Source organism: Acomys minous (assembly GCF_964271855.1).
Source record: "Acomys minous genome assembly, chromosome: 4".
Lineage (NCBI taxonomy): Eukaryota > Metazoa > Chordata > Mammalia > Rodentia > Muridae > Acomys > Acomys minous.
Window position 1 is genome coordinate 131,707,631 of NC_140486.1, and position 21,502 is coordinate 131,729,132.

General features: G+C 46.5%; 1 protein-coding gene and 1 long non-coding RNA gene across 3 annotated transcripts in view; one reads left to right on the forward strand and one right to left on the reverse strand.

The window, feature by feature from the left end:
• Nucleotides 1–21,502, forward strand: part of LOC311596450 (uncharacterized protein) — a 134,389-nt gene that overhangs the window by 79,972 nt on the left and 32,915 nt on the right. The gene's annotated exons all lie outside the window — the stretch shown is intronic.
• LOC311596089 lies at nt 13,490–17,204 on the reverse strand. Of its 2 annotated transcripts, none has more exons than XR_014778704.1 (3): nt 16,276–17,204; nt 14,942–15,084; nt 13,490–14,605 (listed from the first exon to the last, which is right to left on the reverse strand). It is a non-coding gene; the product is annotated as an uncharacterized lncRNA (long non-coding RNA). The 2 variants fall into 2 exon arrangements; XR_014778705.1 differs by having other exon boundaries at nt 14,942–15,273.

The following is a 21,502-nucleotide window of genomic DNA, read 5'->3' on the forward strand; positions in this document are numbered from 1 at the left end:
ATCTGGTCCTGATGAAGTCTTTTTTTACCCTGGATTTTAGAATACAAATTCAATTAAAAAGAATATGCAGACAACATTACTTGTTTCATATTGAGTGAGTTATGGTAGGGTATGCTGAATGAGCAATCAGTTTACTTCAGAAGTTTATTTTTATTTTTAAAGATTTGTTCACTTTTGTTTTTAAAATATTATATTCTTTCAACATAATATTTTTATTGATTCTTTGAGAATTTCACATGTCCCCTGATCATACTCATTTCCCCGTCTGTCTGCCCTCTCCCCTTGCAACCACCCCCCCCAAAATAAAACTTAAAAAGAATAATAAGTAAAAGAAAGAAAACATGCTCAATTTGTGTTATCTATATACTCACTGGAGCAAGGTCAAGCTCTCAGTTACCTGCCCCTTAAATAGAACTGAGTCATTCGTGTGTCCTTGTGCCCCCCACCCCCACCCTCCCTCTGCCAGAAGCCATCAGTTGTGGAAAGCTACTCTTTAGCATCCTTATCACACTTTTTAAGAGCTCTCATCTATGGCTTCCTGTTTAGGTTGCTACTTCGTGGGGGAATGGGGGAATGTTTGGGGATGGTAGGGGTTGTCACAGAATCCATTAGTGTCCCTCTTTCTCAACTTTGTCTGCTATCATTGGTATCACTGCAAATGTGGCTTCCTTACTCTTTACAGTCAGCAGGAGCTCAGATCATGGGGTTTTTTTTGTTTTTTGTTTTTTGGTTTTTTTGGTTTTATGAGACAGGGCTTCTCTGTGTAGCCTTGGCTGTCCTGGATCCGCTGTGTAGATCAGGCTGGCCTCAAACTCACAGTAATCTGCCTGCCTCTGTCTCCCGAGTGCTGGGATTAAAGGCGTGCGCCACCACGCCTGGCAGATGATGCCTTTATGTGCACTGGTGTTTTGTCTGCATATTTGTTTGTGTTAGAGTGCCAAATCTTGGAGATGCAAACAATTGTGAGCTGCCATGTGGGTGCTGGGATTTGAACCCGGGTCCTCTGGAAAAGTAATGCCCTTAACCTCTGAGCCATCTCTCGAGCCTCTTAAACTCTTTTTTTAAAATGTTTATTTTTTCTTATGTGTGTATTTGTATAAATGTATGACATATACATTTACTTACTCACAGACCTCTAGCTGTCCACCCCGCCTGCCTACCCACAGCAAGCCTACCTATGCTACTCATCTTTGAGACAGAGTTGATTAGAAAGCATTATGTGTTGTATCCTTGTACCCCAACCCCTTGCGGCTGTAGGATGTCTATGACCCGAGCTAGGACCTGCTTCCATACCCCTTGGCATATAGGCCACGCCAGGCTAGATCTCATGGTGTGAAGCTCGCCCCTCCTCCAGCCCCAGCCAGTAAAAGCTAGAAACCTACTTTGTTCTCTGGAATAGAAGCGTCTGTCTCTCCCTTTTTGCCTTTCATCGTGCTGTACACAGTGGCTACCTCTCCTACCGAAGCTCCTTGATGGGCCTGCAGACCTGCCCTGTCCCCGCAGACCTGTCCCCACAGGACCCTGACTCCTCCTCACGAGGCTCTTTTGAAGGGTGACCTTGCAGCAGCTCCTTTCCATGAACTGTCATCTAAGCTGTATCATGCTGGAAACGAAGGCAGGACAATGACAAGTTCAAGGCTAGCCTGAGTAACTTAGCAAGACTCCCGTCTAAAAAACATACTTAAAGGGAAAAAAAGTTGTGGGGCTACAGCTAGCTGGTGAAGTTCCTGCCTAATATCCGTAGGACCTGGGTTTTATCTGCAGAGCAAAAACAAAATAGAAAAGTACACTCTTTTATTTCCAATGAAAATATTAAAACATAGCTAGGCATGGTAGTACACGCCTGTAATCTCAGCACTGGGGGAGGCAGAAGCAGGAGGATTGCTGTGAGTTCAAGGCCAGCCTGGTGTACAAATCAAGTCCAGGAGAGCCAAGGGTACACAGAGCAACCCTGTCTCAAAAAAAAAAAAAAAAAAAAAAAAAAAAAAAAAAACAGCCCCCGCCCCCCCCCCAAAAAAAAAGAAAGAGAAGGAAGGAAAGAAGAGCTCTTCCAGAGAACCAGGGTTTGGTTCCCAGCACCCACATGGCAGCTCACAACGGTGTGTAACTCCAGTTCCAGGGGAATCTGATGCCCTCACAGAGACATACATGCAGGCGAGGCACCAATGTACATAAATAAAATAAATAAATACATAAAACAATACATATATATTAACAGACAAAATTAGGGCTAGGAAATACTACCGTGGAGGTATGCTTGCCTAGCGTGCTCAGGCCCGCTACCACCACACATACTGCAATGGAGAATGCCAGCTCCAAGATTCCAACAGGACCATGGAGCCCAGGGATCAAGAGCTTGAGGCATCTTAAGAAAGAGCAGTAAGCCAGGCGTGATGGCACTCGCCTTTAACCCCAGCACTCAGGGAAGCAGAAGCAGGTGGATCGATGTGAGTTCAAGGCCGGCCTGGTCTACAATGCAAGCCCAGGACAGCCAGGGTTACACAGAGAAATCCTGTCTCAAAAATCAAATCAATCAAACAAACAAACAAACAAAAAGCCACCTCAAATTACAAGGGTCTCTATTAAATAACCCAGTTAAACATGACAAAGAAGAAGCCATGGAGTCCAAATGCCCATCACCCACCCAAACATCTCAAACCCACCCTTTGCTGACCCTTTACAACCCCATTTGTAAAAGCTCCCCCCTTTTTAGGAGACGCTAACTAACCCCGCACCTTATGACCAGTAACCCTCTTCCTATGGCCGTTCTTCTTAACTCTATGCTTCTCAACGTACTTTAGGGGGAAATAGCTTGACAGACTATGGTGGGAAAACAATCTCTTTCTCTTTTAAAAAATCACTTGTATACTTTCCTACCTTAGGAAAAATTATGTGTAGCCAATACCACCATCAAGTCCTTCCCCAGAAAGATCTGCCCCCATTGCTGTACTGGAAGACAGAGGGCAGTAGGGCCCCAAAGATTATACCAGATCTCTATGTGACTATACATAGCCTTTACTAACGTGTTTCTGTCTATGTTCTCTCTCGCTGTTTTTTAATTAAAAAAGAAAAAGCTTTACAAATGGAGTTGTAAAGGGCCAGCAAAGGGTGGGGTTGCGATCTGCCCTACCTGCTAGATTAAATAAAAGCAAGCCAGCTGAGCACCAGATTTCCTCGCTCTTTGCTGACCACGGATGCAATGTGACCAGCTGCGCCCCCTGCCTCTGTCACTGTGACTTCTTTGACATGATGGTTTCTCTCCCCTCAAAGCCCTTTCTTCCTTCAGTTGCTTTTTCTCAGGTATTTGTTGCAGCACTACGTAGTACTACATAGTCAGTACTAAGTAACTACATAGTCAGTACTAAGTAACTACATAGTCAGTACTAAGTAACTACATAGTCAGTAAGCCAGGGAAAGAAACTTCCCATTCATTCTTCCTGCTGGCTTAATTCTCCCTGCCCCCCCCTCTCGTGTGTGTGTGTGTGTGTGTGTGTGTGTGTGTGTGTGTGTGTGTGTGTGTCTGCCTGTTTCTCTCTGTCTCTTGTGTGTGCACACACATGCTTGCATGTGTGGAGCACATGGGTGTGTGAGCTTATGGACGTGATACCAGGAGCCATGCTTGGTCACCCTTTCACCTTATTCAATGAGATGAGTCTCTCATTCAAAACTGGAGCTCACCAATATGGCTACTTTTGCTAGCTGGCTTGCTCTGGAGAGCCCTGGGCTCCTCTGCCTTCTGAGGCTGGAATCACAAGCAGATCACCATGCCAACACTTAGGTAGGCTCTGGGGTCTGCACTGCAGCCTTCAGATTATGCAGCAAGCGTGTGGCCACGGAGCTGTCCCCCAGCCTCTTACTCCGTGTCCAAGCTCTCCTCCGACTCACAGCTCAGAATGCTGGGGGCACAGGCATGAGTCACCATAACTGTCTCAAGTCTTCTTTGCTAAACAGGACTTTCTTAGAGTGGTTAAGAGCTCAAGATTGCTTTTACAGAGGACCTGAGTTCAGTCTGCAGCACACACAGTGGGCAACTCCCAACCCCTACAACTCCAGCCCCACACACTCTTCTACCCCACAGAAACAGACAACTAAAAAACAAAACCAATGTGCTTTTAAAAGTTTATTTTCTGCTTAAAGACTTCCTTTAGCCATGCTCCTGTGGGAGGTCTGAGGTTAATACATTAGTTTTCTTTTCTCTAAGAATGTTTTCATTTTTTCCTCATCCCCAAGGATGTTCTCTTTGGGTCACTGGATGTGGAATCTGGGATAACAGCTCTATTCTTTGTTTCTTTCGGTCTGATGGGCTTTGGCACTGGCTTTTGAGGTAGTCTCTCTGTATAGACGAAGTGACCTTGAATTCTCAATCTTCTGCCCTCTGCTTCCCAGGCCCTGGCCTTACAACCTGCACCACCATGCTCAGCCGGCATGGGTGCTTAAAAATATTTGTTAGACAATTCTAACATATTTGTCTTCTTGGTGATTTCTTTTTTTTCCATTCAACTTTGTGGGTTTTTTCAACAGTGAATGGTATTCAGTCTGACGGAAGCCTCTAGACGTGTGTGTGGGGGGGACTCTGGGTCCTGTCTAGAGCTTCTGTTTTAGTTGGCTTCCTGTGATACAATTTCAGCAGGCACAGAGCCCCCTCTCGGTGCTGGCTTCCTAGGTATTTGCTGAGCAGCGGACGGAGGTGTGGGGCTCTCCCCGGTATCCTCTGAGAAGAGCACCCTGGCTGGATATGAGTGTTTCACTCTCGGCCCAGTGTGACCTCTGCTGACAACAGAGGGTGAGAGGCTTGCTGTAGGGGTGTCCTGACTCCCCAGGGGGTACCCTCTCACCTCAGCCTGGTGGGGTACTTGGGGTTTGTGTCAAGGCTGGGCCAGGGGAGAAGGTTAAAGTCCCCCTCTGGCTTCTGCAGATAAGATTGGTGTTTGGGTAGAGTTGGCGTGGCCAGGTGGCCCCTTCCCAAGAGTGCTTGTCTAGAGAGAGTAGGCCTGCTGTTTTATCTCTGTCAGTTGCAATTTCTGGGTTGCCGACTTCTTCAGAGTATTGGCTGGAGGAGGCAAAGGCAAGCCGATGGGGAGGAGTTATCTTCTTGTTCCTTGAATCTCAAGGTCCCTCGCCTGCCTGCGTTTTCTTTCTACTTCTCAGTTTTCTTCTGTGGCTTCTTACTGTGCCTGGGGACAGCACTGTAGACAATGGGGGATATAGCAAGTCCACCATGGATAATGGGGTGCGGGAGGGGGGTGATATGAGCAAGTCCACCATGGATAATGAGGCTGGCGGCGGGGGGTGGGGTGGGGTGGGGGGTGGGGGGTATGAGCAAGTCCACCATGCTTCCCGAAGGAATTACCCATCCCCCCTGTTGTTAGCTTGAAAATAATTTGTGATAGTTTAATCTGCTCTCCTCCAACTTTTCAATAGAGCAAAAGAAAACTGGAGAGGTGGCTCAGCAGCTAAAGCACTGGCTGTTCTTCCAGAGGATCCACGTTCTAGTCCCACCACACAGTGTTCCTCACATTCCAGGGACCCAACTCCCTCTTCCGGCCTCCTCGGCACCAGGCACAGGTGATGCCCAGAAGCACACACAGCGAGACACCCACATACAGAAAAGAAAAAGAAAAATACGCGGTGAGGGAAAGCTGTCCTTAGAGTTTTGGATTTTACCTGTCCTCGGCCAATCATAAACAGTACAAAACTGCCATAGTGCCCACCTGGAAACTGCTGTCTGTCTGTGTCCTGACATGTGTAAGGCGGGCTATTCTGAGCTATGATATTTAATAGTTAAGTGTATTGAATGCATGCCTGCCCCACCCCATGTTATAAAGGAGCAGCAAAGCACGAGTGGGCATGCGGTAATCTCAGAAAACGGTTTGGGTTGGTTGGAGATAGTCTATTATGTCAGCCATGATTCACTTCAGCCGTGCGAACACTGGCTTTGCAGGCCCGCTTCACGATGCTCAGGTGGTAAACGCATTTCTGATATTTTAAATGTACAATGGGATTATCAGGGCGTAGTGTTGCTGTACATTGCGAAGCATCCATAGTACAGGTGCACCTGTCCCCACTGAGTGTTCTTAGTACAGGCGCACCTGTCCCGCTGAGTGTTCTTAGTACAGGCACACCTGCCCCACTGAGTATTCTTAGTACAGGCGCACCTGTCCCGCTGAGTGTTCTTAGTACAGGCACACCTGCCCCACTGAGTGTTCTTAGTACAGGCACACCTGCCCCACTGAGTGTTCTTAGTACAGGCGCACCTGTCCCCACTGAGTGTTCTTAGTACAGGCACACCTGCCCCACTGAGTGTTCTTAGTACAGGCGCACCTGCCACGCTGAGTGTTCTTAGTACAGGCGCACCTGTCCCACTGAGTGTTCTTAGTACAGGCGCACCTGTCCCACTGAGTGTTCTTAGTACAGGCGCACCTGCCACGCTGAGTGTTCTTAGTACAGGCGCACCTGCCACGCTGAGTGTTCTTAGTACAGGCGCACCTGTCCCACTGAGTGTTCTTAGTACAGGCGCACCTGTCCCACTGAGTGTTCTTAGTACAGGCGCACCTGTCCCACTGAGTGTTCTTAGTACAGGCGCACCTGTCCCGCTGAGTTGTTGTCTGCTTGACACAAGCTCAGGTTGCCTGGGAAGAGGGACGGCAGCTGAGAAAATGCCTCTCTATTAGCCTGCGGGTCATTTCTTCATGAATGACTGATGGGGGGACCAGAACACCGTGACTTGAGCTGGTGTCAGGCAGCTGGTCCTGGGCTGTATAAGAAAACAGCTAAGCCATCAGGGCAAGCCAGCAAGCAGTATTCCTCCATGGTGTCTCTTTTGGTTCTAACCCCCCCACCCCCACCCCCCACCCCACCCCCTTAATTGATGCTGGATATGTAAACCAAATAAAAACTTTTCCTCCATGTAGTGGCTTTTAAAAATTCTAATGAGATGTGAGATATGAACTATGAACTATTGGGGAAAGAAGGGAGGTGGGGCAGAGAGAGAGGAGGGAGAGGAGGAGGGAGAAGAGGAGGGAGAAGAGGGAGAGAGGGAGGTGGGGCAGAGAGAGAGGAGGGAGAGGAGGAGGGAGAGGAGGGAGAGAGGGAGGTGGGTTTGTCCTTTTATATACCCCTGGGCAGGGCCATGCCCAGTGGCAGGTAGGCAATGACATCACAGGTTACTAGGCAGACTGGAGCAGAATCCTACTTAACAGCTTTGAATAAGAGTGGCCCGGGGGCTGGAGAGATGGCTCAGTGGTTAAGAGCACTGGCTGCTCTTCCAGAGGTCGTGAGTTCAATTCCCAGCAACCACATGGTGGCTCACAACCATCTATAATGTAATCTGATGCCCTTTCTGACATGCAGGTGTACATGCAGGCAGAGCACTATATACATAACAATAAATAAATACATCTTTAAAAAAAAAAAAAAAGAGTGGCCCCTGTGGGCTCATATATTTGAATGCGTGGCCATCAGGGAGTGCTACTACTTGACGGGGATTAGAGGGTGTGACCCTGTTAAATGAAGTGTGTCACTCGGGGTGTGTCACTGAGCTTTGGGGTTTCAAATGCCAAGCCGGCCCAGTGTCTGCTTCTTCCTGCTGCCTGCAGATCCAGACGTAGAACTCTCAGCTACTGCTCCAGCTCCCTGACAGGATGAAGTGGACTAAACTTTGAAACTATAAGCAAGCCTCGGTTAAATGCTTTCCTCATGCTGTCTCTTCGCAGCGATAGAACAGTGACTGAGACACTCTCTAAGTTGCTTTTGGTCATGGTGTGTATAGAAGCAATAGAAAGCAAGCAAGGGGGCTGGGCGTGGTGGGGCAGAGGCAGGTAGATCAGCATTCTGGTAGTAATATTAGCTTCATTTTGTACACTGATATTATCAGATGTTTTAAGAGAATATTTTGTGTTGATTCATATGGTCCAGTTTGATGGTACACCCCTATAAATCACAGTACATAGATGGCTGAGGCAGAAAGAATGTGAATTTGAGGTTAGCCTGGGTTAAGTAGTGTGTTCCAAGTCATCCTAGGCTATATGCCAAGACCCCACATCAAACAAACAAACAAATGAATGATAGACACGTTGTTCCACCCATCCCTTTGTAGAACCCAGAACTCTAGGCCAGGGCATCGCTCAACCCCCAACAGAGGAGCCTCTCACGGAAGGTGTCAGTCAACAGACTCGACTGGCCAGTATACAGAGTGAGAAACTGTAGGGTGCTCAACCCTCGATGGAATAGACCAACATGCAGGGAGTGAGAAACTGTAGGGTGCTCGAGCCTCAATGGAATAGACCAGTTGCATGTCACCCTGCAACACTCAGAGATCCTCATGGAGGAGGAGGTGACTAATGGCAAGGAGACAGTGTTTTGGGGATACAGTGTGGCAGTTGCATATAGGAACTCATGACATGTATGACATTATGCCCAAGACCTCCATAAGCTCAAGCACAATGAAATCCAAGAGTGAGGGTGAAGGGAGTGGGCACAAACTCCCGCTATTAACTGAGGAGCTGTTGGTATTTAAGAACTGCTGGGATGGGCTGGAGAGGTGACTCAGAGGTTAAGAGCACCGTCTGCTCTTCCAAAGGTCCTGAGTTCAATTCCCAGCAACTACATGGTGGCTCATGACTATCTGTAATGAAATCTGGTGTCCTCTTGTGGTGGGCAGGTGTACTGTGGGCAGGATACTGTATAAATAATAAATAAATCTTAAAGGAAAAAAAAAAGAACTGTTGGGATAAGGAGAGGCAGTTTTCTTTAATGATGTGATGCCATAAGTCAACCATACTCTAGGGCCCCATTCCCAAAAGTAGCTGAACAACAGATAATGGACTGAAAGGAAAAAGAAGAGGAAGAGGAGGAGGGAGAAGGGGAGGGGGAGGAAGAAAAGGAGGAGGGAGAAGGGGAGGGGGAGGAAGAAAAGGAGGAGGGAGAGGAGGGGGGAGAGGAGGCAGAGACTTGAAATTGTTTGGGTTGAGAAGGTTGACCTGGAAAGAGTTTGGAGGGGCTTATTATGGTTGAAGTATAAAATTCTCAAAGTTTAGTCTAAAATAACTCTGAAAGTAAATAAGTAGATAGATACATGACCTGTATAATGGTGAAATAAATTTGGCTGCAGCAACATAAATTAGAAAATAACTACCCACCTGCCAATTGCCCCTACTGACCCCATGTTTTTCAGCCTTGGCTGTCCCGACTGTGTTTTCATTATTGATTTTGTTTGGAGAGTGCCAGGCACTGAACCCAGGGCTTTGTGTATGGTAGGCAAATGCACTACCACCGAGCTGTATCCTCAGCCCCACCCTTCCCTCCTGGTTCTTTCTTTTATGCGTGCACAGGCACATGTGAGGAATAACACTGGGGTTTTCAGAGCCTCTCACATGCTGGGCCAGCACTGTAGCGCCAAGCTGTTAATATATTCCTAGGCCCCTTTCATGTGTTCCTCTTTCCTCCTCTGCATCTCTCTTTCTTACCTCCTTTTTTCTGGTTTTGCTGTGATTGTTTTAAGTATCGTGTCTGTGGTGAACATACCCTTGGCTACTTTTCAGAGAGCTCGAGCTACAGACACCAGTGAGCAAAGGCTGGGGAGTTGCTCCTGGCTGATAGTTGATGGTTTTTGTAGCTTAAAGGAAAATTGCAAAGACAGCTGTGATCATAGCATTTCCTTATGGGAATAGCAAAAGTAGGTTGTGTATAGTTATTTTCATTTTATTTTATCTATTTAGTCAGACTGGTTCTCAGGTAGCTCAGGTTGACCTCAAACTAGTTACATAGCCGAGGATGACCTTGAGCCTCTGATTTTCCTGCTTCTACCTCCCAAGTCCCCAAGTACTGTGAATGCAGGCGTCCACGCGAAATCCAGCTTCATACAGCGTTTGGAACCGAGCCCAGGTCTTCAGGAACACTAGGTACTCACACTATTGATGGAGCTGCATTCCCAGCACCTGTGTGATGAGTTTTAAAAGTCTGACACTGCGTTTTAGGCATGTTCTAATGTGGGAGTTTTTAATTTATCACCTATGGCTGTAAATAAACGTGCACCTACAAGGTCTCCTCACGGTAGTCTGGGAAGCCAGGTACAAAACAGCGCTTAGTTGATATTCAACCGGGACATCAACTGTAAACTGCCTGAAGCGCTTTAAAGAAAGGGTAGTGTACTCTGCCCTTCTGGAAGGATTAGCAGGCTGCTGTCATCATGAATGGAACCGGGTCAGAGGGAAAGTCCGCCATGAGGTCATCCGAGGGAGCTGTTCCTGTTCTGTAGAGCATGGCCTGTTTTTTCCTTTTACCCACGTGTAAAAGGAAGTCTCTCATGGGCTAAGCATCCAATGAAGTGTGCTTGTGTTCTCAGTAGTAAATGTGCGCACCAGGGGACATTTTATTAAACAAACGCAGCACTAAAATATGAAGCAAATGCTAGGGTGAGTTGCAGAAGCAGATTAGTTGATTGTTTAAACATCCGCCTTATCATGGGACAAGGTGATAAACCCATAGTGGAAACCGCTGAGCAGATAAGGGTGAGGAGAGACGCTCTGTCAGGCCAGAGGCGGGGACTCAGAACCGTGAACCCTACATGGCTCAACTTTGATCTTCAGATCTACCTCTCACAGACGCCGTATGTGTTACTGAGAAGAAGCATAAGAGGTTGATCAAGCCCAACATCGGCAGTAGGGGAAGAAGACAGCCCCCCCCCAAGCTGGAAGACGAACTGACAAGCCCTTTGGAACGTGTTCAAGTCTGATTTTTGTTGCTGTGGTAAAACCCTCTGATTAAACGCAAGCTCGCTTACACTTGCAGTGACATCTCCTCACCGAGGGAAGTCAAGCCGGGAACCGTAGACTGAGGCTGTTTGCCGCCTCACTCTCTGGCTCACCCACAGACCTGTGTGTAACTAGCTTTCTTAGACAGGCAGGACACCTGCCGAGGAACGGTGTGGCTCACGGAGGCTGGACCCATGCACATCGAAGAAGTGTCACACGCCAGCCTGAGCTAGGCAGTTCCTCTCTTCTGGGGTGACTCTAGGCTGTACTACACCCACACTAAGGCAAACCAGGACAGAGGGACAAGTAAACAAATTCTGCCAGAGGTTAAAATGCACTTATTATTTGATCCGTTTGTCCTACTGTGACTCACAAATGGGATGTAATTGCAAAAATATGCCTCGCTATAAACATAGAGATGCCCGTTAAGCATTAATGATAACAGTGTCCTAGAAGTCACCCCAAGTGTGCTTATTTTGAAACCAGTCAAATAAATTGTGGTATACAATGAAGTACTGTGTACCTATTAAAAAGAATGAAATGTTTGTATGTTTCATGTGAAAGGTCTATAAGGTTTTATGTAGAAGGTTTCTAGGCAGTCACTGGTTGCTAGGGGAGACGTGCATCTCTTCAGGGGTGCTCATGCTCCTATAAACAACGCTGATGAGATTCACTAGGTCACATAGACACACACCAAACAAAAGTCTAGAAAGGGGAAGAAGGATTAGTTGGGAACAGGAAGGGAACAGCAAGAGAATATTGGGGTGATAACAGTCAAAATACATTATGCACATAAATGGAGATGCCACCATTTAATCTGTTATTATGTAATTCTGTATCATTAATATATGCTTATAAGGTTCTTTTTTTTTTTTCAAAAAAGGTTTGTTTACTTATTTATGTATACATGTGTTCTGTCTGCATGTATACCTGCAGGCCAGAAGAGGGCACTAGATCTCATTATAGATGGTTGTGAGCCACCACGTGGTTGCTGGGAATTGAACTCAGGACCTCTAGAAGAGCAGTCAGTGCTCTTAACCTCTGAGCCATCTCTCCAGCTAACTAAGTTCTTGATGAATACACAGCACAAATTGTATTTAAGAAGATAAATTAGAGCCAGGCGTGGTGGCACACACCTTTAATCCCAGGACTTGGGAGTCAGAGGCAGGTGGATCACTGTGAGTTCCAGGCCAGCCTGGTCTACAAAGTGAGTCCAGGACAGCCAATGCTACACAGCGAAACCCTGTCTCACAAGGAGAAGAAGAAGAAGAAGAAGAAGAAGAAGAAGAAGAAGAAGAAGAAGAAGAAGAAGAAGAAGAAGAAGAAGAAGAAGAAGAAGAAGAAGAAACTAAAAAGACTCAAATGCATTGCAACAAAAATCCGTGTTCCAATGGAAGTTCCTGCAGGAGACCAGACACACTTCCCTTGCTGTCTGGGACCAGCCACCAGTCCCTTGGTGACTGTGAAGTACAGTCCTACATTGCCAGTTCTCTGTTTTGTCCATAGAACACAAGTGTGGGCCGTCCAGTGGCTTAGAGCTCTACCCCGGGGTAACTAGAAATGGACTTTTGAATAAATGAAAGTCTGCAAACTCCTTCACTAATTCTCAAGTCTTACTTGTTGAAGTGTAACCTGCATTTAGCAATGTTCCGAGTCACGTGTTCAGCTCAAATCTTCACAGGCAAGCCCCTCATACCAGGTGCTGACCTCGACCCAGACTGTGCACCCAGCAGGTTTCCTGTGCCCTTCTGAGTAAATATACCACAGAGGTCTGTAGCTGGCCTTTAGCACTAAGGATCTGTTCTCAAGTCTCTTTTTCTTTTCTTATTGTATTTTTTCTTATCTGGTATGTGTGTGAGGGGTGTGTGTGTGTGCGTGTGTGTACATGTGGGTGTGTACAGGGGAACTCAGAGGGCAGCCTGTAGGACTGTTTCCTCTCCTTTCTCCTTGTGGCTCCTGGGTTGAATCAGCATGTCAGGTTTACCCATCGTCCCTCACAGGCCCTTTTAATGTTAAAATAAAAGTCATGCAGACCTGGGCTGCTTAAGTGAAAAGGACACATGTCTTTTAATCTATTTTGTTCCTTAGAGAAAACCTCTCACTATCTTTTAACTTATCTTCTGAGCTCAGTGTGTTCTTTTTAAAAACCATTATGCAAATGATCTTAGATTTAATACATCTCTTTTAAAGAACATTTCTAAGGCTTCTTTCTCTATGGTTTATTTATGCTTGGACTTTTGCCATGCTCTAGAGATCAGAGAAAACTTAACAAGGTGGAACAAGGAAATGAATTACAGAAGGATTACAAAACAATTTTGGTTTGTTTGTTTTTTTTTTCTTTTTGTCTGAGTTCTATTTTTCCTGCCTGCTCTGTTTGTCGTCACCTTCCTCAGTATTGTGCAAAAGTCACAGAAATGTGTCTCGTGTCTCAGAGTATCGTTGATCATTTGACATTTAAGAATAAATGCATGCATGTAGTGGAAAGATGCTGCTCAGTGTTTCGGAGCACTTGCTTGCTCTCGCAGGAGACCTGGGTTCAGTTCCTAGCACCCACACAGTGACTCACAACCATCTGTAACTTCAGTCCAGAGAACCTGACAGCTTCCTTCTCCTGGCCTCTGTGAGCACTGCGTATACACGGCACACAGGCATACATGCAGACCAACACTCATAGACATAAAGTAAAAATTAACAATTTATTTTTATTTTTTAAAAAAGATTTATTATTTACACAGTATTCTGCCCACACGTGTGCCCGCCCACCACAAGAAGGCAACAGATCTCATTACAGGTGGTTGTGAGCTACCATGTGGTTGCTGGGAATTGAACTCAGGACCTTCGGAAGAGCAGACGGTGCTCTTAACCTCTAAGCCATCTCTCCAGCCCCCCAAATGTTTTTTTAAAGGAAAGAAAAATGCAGGAAGATTGTAGAGTTTGAGTATAGAGACCCCCAGGAGGCAGGTCCTGAATGGATTTTGTTTGGATTTAAGGAATTACTAGTGGCCAAAAGTACCAACTTAAAGGCTCCTGAAATTATACTTCCTAAAACTGTCTCTACCTATGGCTTGGCTGGAGTGCCAAGTCTTCTCCAAATGGACAGCTTCTCCATTGGTACCAACCAAGCCAGGGTTCCAGCCTGGCTGTGAGCTGACTCCACGGACACCTCCATGGACCTTGTCTGTGGGGACTGAGGACATTTCAGTCCATTTCAGTCATGCTGCGCAGCCCTAGGAAACAGCAGGCCAGAGTCGGCACCCGCAAAAACAGGGCAGGCCCTCCAAACAGCAGCCCTGGCCCGACAATGTGGTCAAAGAGTTGGAACTTGGGTACAAAGCCTTCAAAAGCAATGGGCAATGTCGGGTGTGGTATGAAATTACAGAACTGGTCCTCAAAAGATGTCCAAGATATAGAAGAGGAAATAAAAAGGGTATTTACTTAGGGTCTTGACTATGTTACTATATCATACTTGCTCTGTAGCCCATTTCCTCCCAACTATCTTGACTTATTAACAATGAACATACACCTGTTAGGAATGGCCCAGGCAAACCTCAATTAGTGATAAACCATTAGAATGACACAGTGTGATGTTTTACCCAGGAAGAGAGAGACAACAGGCAGGGGCTGATGCTGAGCCCCCAGCTGCAGAGACGCGGAGCCCTCACGTCACACTGAGGCTCACACGAGCGGGAGATCTCCGCTTCCATCTAAATTCATGTGGAAGTCCGGATTTCTAGGATGCAGCAAAGCAAGAGACAGAGCTCATCCTTCTTGGCCACGGCAGGGACCCACGCGGGAGCCACTGTCACTGAGACGTCTGTTCGCAGTTGATACTGTGAGGCTCCAGGTTCTGTGCCCTGTATCAAAACCAGAACAAAACAAAACCCAAACAGGGACTGTGGTCGGCAGGATGGCTCAGAAGGTAACGGCACCGGTTGCCAACACTTAACAATATGAATTCCGTCTTCAGAATGCACATGGAAGGAGAAGAAAGTAGAGAGCTGACTCCAGTAAGGTATCCCTGGCCTTCACCCCTGAGCCGTGGCACGTGATGGGAAGCAAGTAAATAAATAAATCAATAATAATAATAGTAACAATAACAATAACAGGGGCTAATACATTTCCTGACACATATTTTTCTGACAAAAATCTCTGCCTACCACTATATATCCAAAAGTTGGATGGAAACTTACCTAAGCAACCATGCCAGTGACATTTCCGGCTGTTGCCCAACAACAGTTGGTAAAGGTACTAGGAAGCAGGCATGGGCTGAAGGCTCCGGAGCCTGGATCAGGGTTAGACTTGAGGCAAGTATGAACATCTACAGCACAAGTGTCTGTTAAAACAGAGAAAGCTAGGGCCATGGAGAAATAGCACTCTGAAGAAACTTAAGCCAGGCTATCATCAGAAAGGCTCCATTGATGCCACTTATAAGACTTCTCAGTATTATTTATGCCCAGCAGGACTTACAAACGATCTGGACTATTATAGGCCAGTTGGAATATTTCTTTTAGGTGACAGCTGCCTAAGGAGAAAATATATAACAAGAGCATCACACAGTGAAATTCCACCAGTCAGCCTCCTCAGCTTCCCCCAATATCTATTTAGAAATGTCCCAAAAATCTTCATTTATTGAGTAAAAATAGTTTCAGATGACCATGCCCATCAGTTGGAAGCTAAGAAATAGTACGCAGCACTGGCAGTGACAGGGCTGTCACTTCTTAGTAAAGAGCCACTAGTCAGTTTTTATCTCAGGTTGACATGATGGCTCAGTCTGGAAAGCACCACCTTTGGAAGCATAAGGACCCAGGTTCACATCCCCAGAACCCAAGTAAAAAGCTCATCATAGCTTGCAGCCACCTGAGACCCTAGCGTGGAGGGCAGAGGTGGGCAGATCCATGAAGCTCACTGGCCAGATGGCCCAGACAAATGGAAGAGCTTTGGGTTCTGTGAAACGCTCAGTCTCAAAAGCAAACAAATATGGTGGGGAGTCATCAAGGAAGACCCTGATGCTAGCTAGTTTCTGGCCTCAGTAATATGTGCACATGCATGCACACACTCCCTACACGCCTCCACCTCCCAGTAGACACCAATAAAAGTCTACACATCAGCCAACCCATCACATGTCAGATTCCACCAGAACAACACAGAAGGAATATGAACACATCTAAATACAGGGGAGTGGGCACAGGCTTTGTTATTCTGAGAAATTCTTCCTCCCAACTTAACTTTCCATATTTATTTTTAGGGACTTTTGAAGTAGATAAGATGAAACACTTTATAGCCAGGTTGCAGTACACCCTGTTAAATTAAATGAACAAAAGGCAAGGTGCAGAGCATGCCCTGTTAGAGAGACTTCCCACCCCCTCCCTACCCTCCCCAGCGCTCCCCCCTTCCTACCCCTTTCAGTACCCTTGGTTCTGGGATGGGACTCACCTTCCCACACCCAGGCAGGCACTCCACTACCAACTGAGCTGCATCTCCAGTTTGCTTGTTACTAAAACAAGGTCAAAAAGCATCTCCTCACCCAGTGACCTCTTAAAGCTGGCAGCATGGAAGCTCAGGATGTTGCTGAAGGCAGAAGGTCTTCCGGTCCCATCCCTAGCACACTAAGCGAGCAAGCAAGCAGACAAAAGCTCTGTGCCACATGCGCCTCACTGGGTAAGCCTGGCAGCTTGGCCTGAAATAGCTCTATAGATGAGACTCGCCTCAGATTTATAGAGACCACTTTTGTCCCTTCCCGAGTGCTGGGACTAAATGTGTGCGCTGTGAAACCCAGCGTATTTTCCCTTAAGGCACATAATTAAGAGCAGCTGAAATGTCCTTGTGACAACGTGAGGCAACTCTTAGTCAGTTACACAAGGACAGTCCCTGCAAGGTCACCCCCCTGAATATTTATTCATGTGTTCCAAGTCTACACATGATAAATAAGAACATGATTTAATTTATCAATTGTGTAATTCGTTTCCTCTTATCACTTTGGTCCTATTCTTCAACACATTTTTAAATAAAAAATTACTTCATATTTAATGATAAATAGAGTGTCGCAAGGCAGGATATTTGCCATCCTACCATGAAGGCAACAACTGGTGAATCTTGAAAACTTGCAAGGATCCAGACACGGAGTAACATGCTTGCTATGGACCACAACAACCAGCACCCACAGGAGCTGGCTCAGCAGGTGAAGACGCTTGCAGCTAAGCCTGGAGACCTAAGCTTAATCCTGGAACTGATATTCCAGGAGGGAACCAACTCCTGAAGTCGTCCTCTGGTGTCCATGTGCACGTGGCAGCCTGTGCTCACAAGTGGCTGGAGCCGAGGACGAGCCTATGCTGGCAGTATGGAGGCCATGTGCAGCTGGGGAGAGGAAACAGGTCACATTCTAAGCAGGAAGTTTCCACTGTTAAATTCTCCAAAGCAATGTGTGCATCTGAATGAGCAAAGCTTGCGTAGAGAGAATAAATACACCTGAGCCTGGCTTGGTACAAGCGGACGGCCCCACGACACAGCCCCGCCCCCACGACGCAGCCCCGCCCCCACGACGCAGCCCCGCCTGGGAGCCCAGAAGCCCAGACTTCATTGCAGGCATGTGTCCTGACTCCAGCCGCTGAGCTCAGGTTCATATGTTCCTGCTGCTCCACCCAACCCTCCTCCTCCTTCTTCCTCCTCCTACCCTCCTCCTTCCTCCTCCTCCCTCCTCCTCCTTGGCCTGTGTTTATGACAGAAATCAAAGTACTGAAACATAAATCATTTTTAATTCTATTTCTATTTTTCTCATCCAAGCTCCTATTTCTTCAGAGCTTGGCAACTAAGTTCATCTCTGTGGTTGGTTTTGTTTTGTTTCTTTACAGGCTGGGTGTTAAACTAGGACCTTATGCCCGCTAGGCAAGCACTCTAGCATGTGACCACCCACTCCCCAGCCTCAAAGTTCATCTCATTCATGTGAAAGTCCAACACAATCGCAGTATGAGCGGCGCTGCATATACCAAACTCCTCCAAAGTGTTTACCTCTCTGGGCTGTGTTAATGACTCCACCAATGAGTTCATACGCCTGAAGCCAGAGTGTGCACTGCAGACCGACACTGTGTCGGATGCAGGGGCATGAGTCAGTGGTTGGTAGAGACTCCCCTAAGAACATCTGCCCGCTCCGTCGGGGCCATACAGCTGACCTCCACACCCTCGCCCCCCCCCCTGCCCCCTCCCCAGCGCCCGGCACTTCAACTCCATCTTCAACTCCAGCAGGGCGTATGGCGGCATCTATCCTTGCACTCACTCTCAGCCTCTTCCGTGCCAGACCAACCTCTCTTCTAACGTTACAAACGCCAAATATATTCTCTCCTGGACCTAAAAACAATTGCTATAAATTTGAACTCAAATTTACTTTTAGTTTCAAGTGTTTTTCTTTCTTTCTTTCTTTCTTTCTTTTTCTTTTCTTTTCTTTCTTTTCTTTTCTTTTCTTTTTTTTTTTTTTTTTAAGTACTAGACCGCAAACTCAGTGCCTTGTGTATATGCTACCCAAATGATCAACCTCTGACCTTTGAGTCAGGAAGACTGCTGCACAGGCTGAGAGAGCGCCACGGGTGTTGGTGGAGATGTCAGACTGCTCAGATGCACATTTACTCAATCTAGGAGACCTGATGAGACGCTCAGAGAGGCAAGGAGACATGACAGGGACACTTTGAAGACACAACCATCAAAATCCAGACTATAGGAACATCTAGAGTTAGTTTGCTGAATGTTGTCCATGGTGCTTTAGCACTGGGCTCAGTACTAGTCAGAATCTCTAGAGAAACAGAATTAATGGAATCAACACACCACACACACACATACACACACACACCACATACACACCACACACATGTGCGCGCACACGCTTACACACATACACCACACATGCCATGCACACACATGCACATGCTTACACATACCACACACACACCATGCACACACATACACCATGCACACACACACCACATACAGACCACACCACACCACACACACAGAGACCACACCACCATATACACACACACACCATACAGACATGCACACACCATGCACACATACACACCATGCACACACACACAGACCACACCATACACACACAGAGACCACACCACACCATATATACACACACCATACAGACATGCACACCACACACACACACACACAAAGAACACACAGGATGTGATCCAGCTAGTCTGACAATGTCTATTTACCCATGGAAGGTCCAAGAATCCAGTAGTTTTTCAGTCCATGAGGCTGGATGTCTCAGACGATCTTTGGTACATGTCTGAATCTCAAAGTGGGCTAATGCCAGAGAAGGGACGGACTTGTCAGTGAGAGTGAGAGCAAGGAGAGAGAGAGAGAGAGAGAAAGAGAGAGAGAGAGGGAGAGGGAGAGGGAGAGGGAGAGGGAGAGGGAGAGGGAGATTGACTCCTTCTATGTTCTTTTGAGGGGGTTGTTTTTTTGGTTTTGGTTTTGGTTTTTGAGACAGGGTTTCTCTGTGTAGCCCTGGATGTCCTGGACTCGCTTTGTAGACCAGGCTGGCCTCGAACTCACAGCAATCCACCTGACTCTGCCTCCTGAGTGCTGTGATTAAAGGCGTGCGCCACCACCACCCGCCTTCTATGTTCTTTATATAGGCAGTAAGCAGAAGGTGTGGCTCAGATTAAAGATATATCTTTCCACCACAAAAGGTCTGGATTGAGAGTGAGTCTTTCCACTTCAAGTGATTTAAGAAAGAAAGAAAGAAAGAAAGAAAGAAAGAAAGAAAGAGAGAAAAGAAAAAGAAAACTCATCTTTAAAAGTTAATGTCTTGGGCTAGAGAGATGGCTCAGGGGTTAAGAGCACTGTCTGCTCTTTTAGAGGTCCTGAGTTCAATTTCCAACAGCCACATGGTGGCTCACAAGCATCTATAATGAGATCTTGTTCCTGCATCTGGCCTGCAGGCCTCCATGCAAGCAGAATACTGTATACATAATAAGTAAAAAAAGAGTTAATGTCTGGAATATATAAAGACCTCTAAATACTCAATAACAAATGGATAAAATCTGATCACTCTAAATAGACACTTGGAAAAAGATGACATATAAATGGACAAAGATGTTCAACATCAGCAGTCAAACAAAAATGCAAATCTAAACCACAGTGAGATATCACTGTGTCTCAGTAAGAACGGCTAATAGAGAAAAGGCTGGGAGTGTGCTGGTGAAAATGAGGAAGAAAGGGAACTCGTTCACACTGTGGGTGCGAATGTGCATTAATACAGCCATTATGGAAAGCAGTATGGAAGTCTCTCAAAACATTAAAAACAGAAAAGATCACAGCAACCTCACTTCTGGATGTGTATCCAAAGGAAGTCAGTTATGTCAAAGAGGTATTGGCAATCTTGTATTCATTGTGGCTTAGTCACCATGGCCAAGAAATGAAGCTGACTGAAGCATTCCTCAGCTCTCGAGTGAACAAAGCAAAATGTCCTTGGGGACAGCTTAGGCGGTGACGTGCAGAGCTCACATACAATACAGAGTTGTATGTGCTGACAACACTTGACCTCAGAGCTGGGGTGGTGGAGATGGCTGCATCTCTAGGGCTGATGGCCAGGCAACAGGAAGCCCTGTCCTAAAGAACAAGATGATGGCACTTGAGAAATGGGATCAGAGGTCCACTGCTACCTTCCACGTGTGTATGCACATATGTGCACTCATACAAGTATGTACACACACACATATACACATGTGCATGCATACACATGCACACACAGGCCACACACACACACACAGAACACAGTGTATGTATGCAACAGGTTGCTAATTAACCTTAAAAAGGAAGCTTGTTATTTGTGACAAAGTGGATGGAACTGGAGATAATTATGTGACGTAAAATAAGCTAGGCAGAGAAGGACAAGTATCTCTAAAAGTTCAGAGGAAAATGGTAGCTACTAGTGGTAGGGACAGGAAGCGGGAAGCTTAATCAGTGGGCGTTTCAGTTACTTTTCTGTTTCTGTAACAACTAAATGTGGCTTATAGAGGAATTTATTTTGTCTTAGGGCTCCAGAGAGAAGCAAAGTGTGTGAACTAGAAGTGGGTGAGGCAGACTCTTAGAGCCCGCCCTGTGACGCACTTCCTGTAGCAAGGCTGTGCCTCCAGCTTTGGACCAAGAGTCCTAATTCCTCAGGCTTTGGGGGTGCATTTCTTGCTCAAAGCACCACAGCGAGCATCAAGTTATAAAGGAGGAAGACGTGTTAGAGTATCGCTTTACAGTAGTGGGACATGTGTGACAGTGCACCAACTCATGGCAGTGTGACACATGACAGTATGATGCTTCCCAGTAGCGTGACATGTATGACAAGCACACAGTGCCCATCTCAAAGAGCTGGGAGGGACGAATGCCTTCACACAAAGAAGTTATAACGAGGAAACCGATTAAGCACCAGACATCTACATAAAAATTACATAGTACTGTATTGGTGCATCTAAACATTTATGTCTTGTGAATCAGTTAAAAGTATGATAAATAGGTGACGTCATGGTTAATTTAAAGTGTGTGCATATGTATGTATAGGTGTAGGTGCCCTTGGAGGACAAGGCCCCCTGGATCTGGATTGCAGGTGGCAGTGACCCACCCCATGTGCGCTGTGACCTGAGCTCATGCTTCTGCAAGAGCAGCAAGTGCTGTCCACCACGGAGCCGTCCCTCAGCTCCAGTTAATCCAGTGTAGTGTTGGGGATTGAACTTGGGGCCTTGTTCACACTAGGC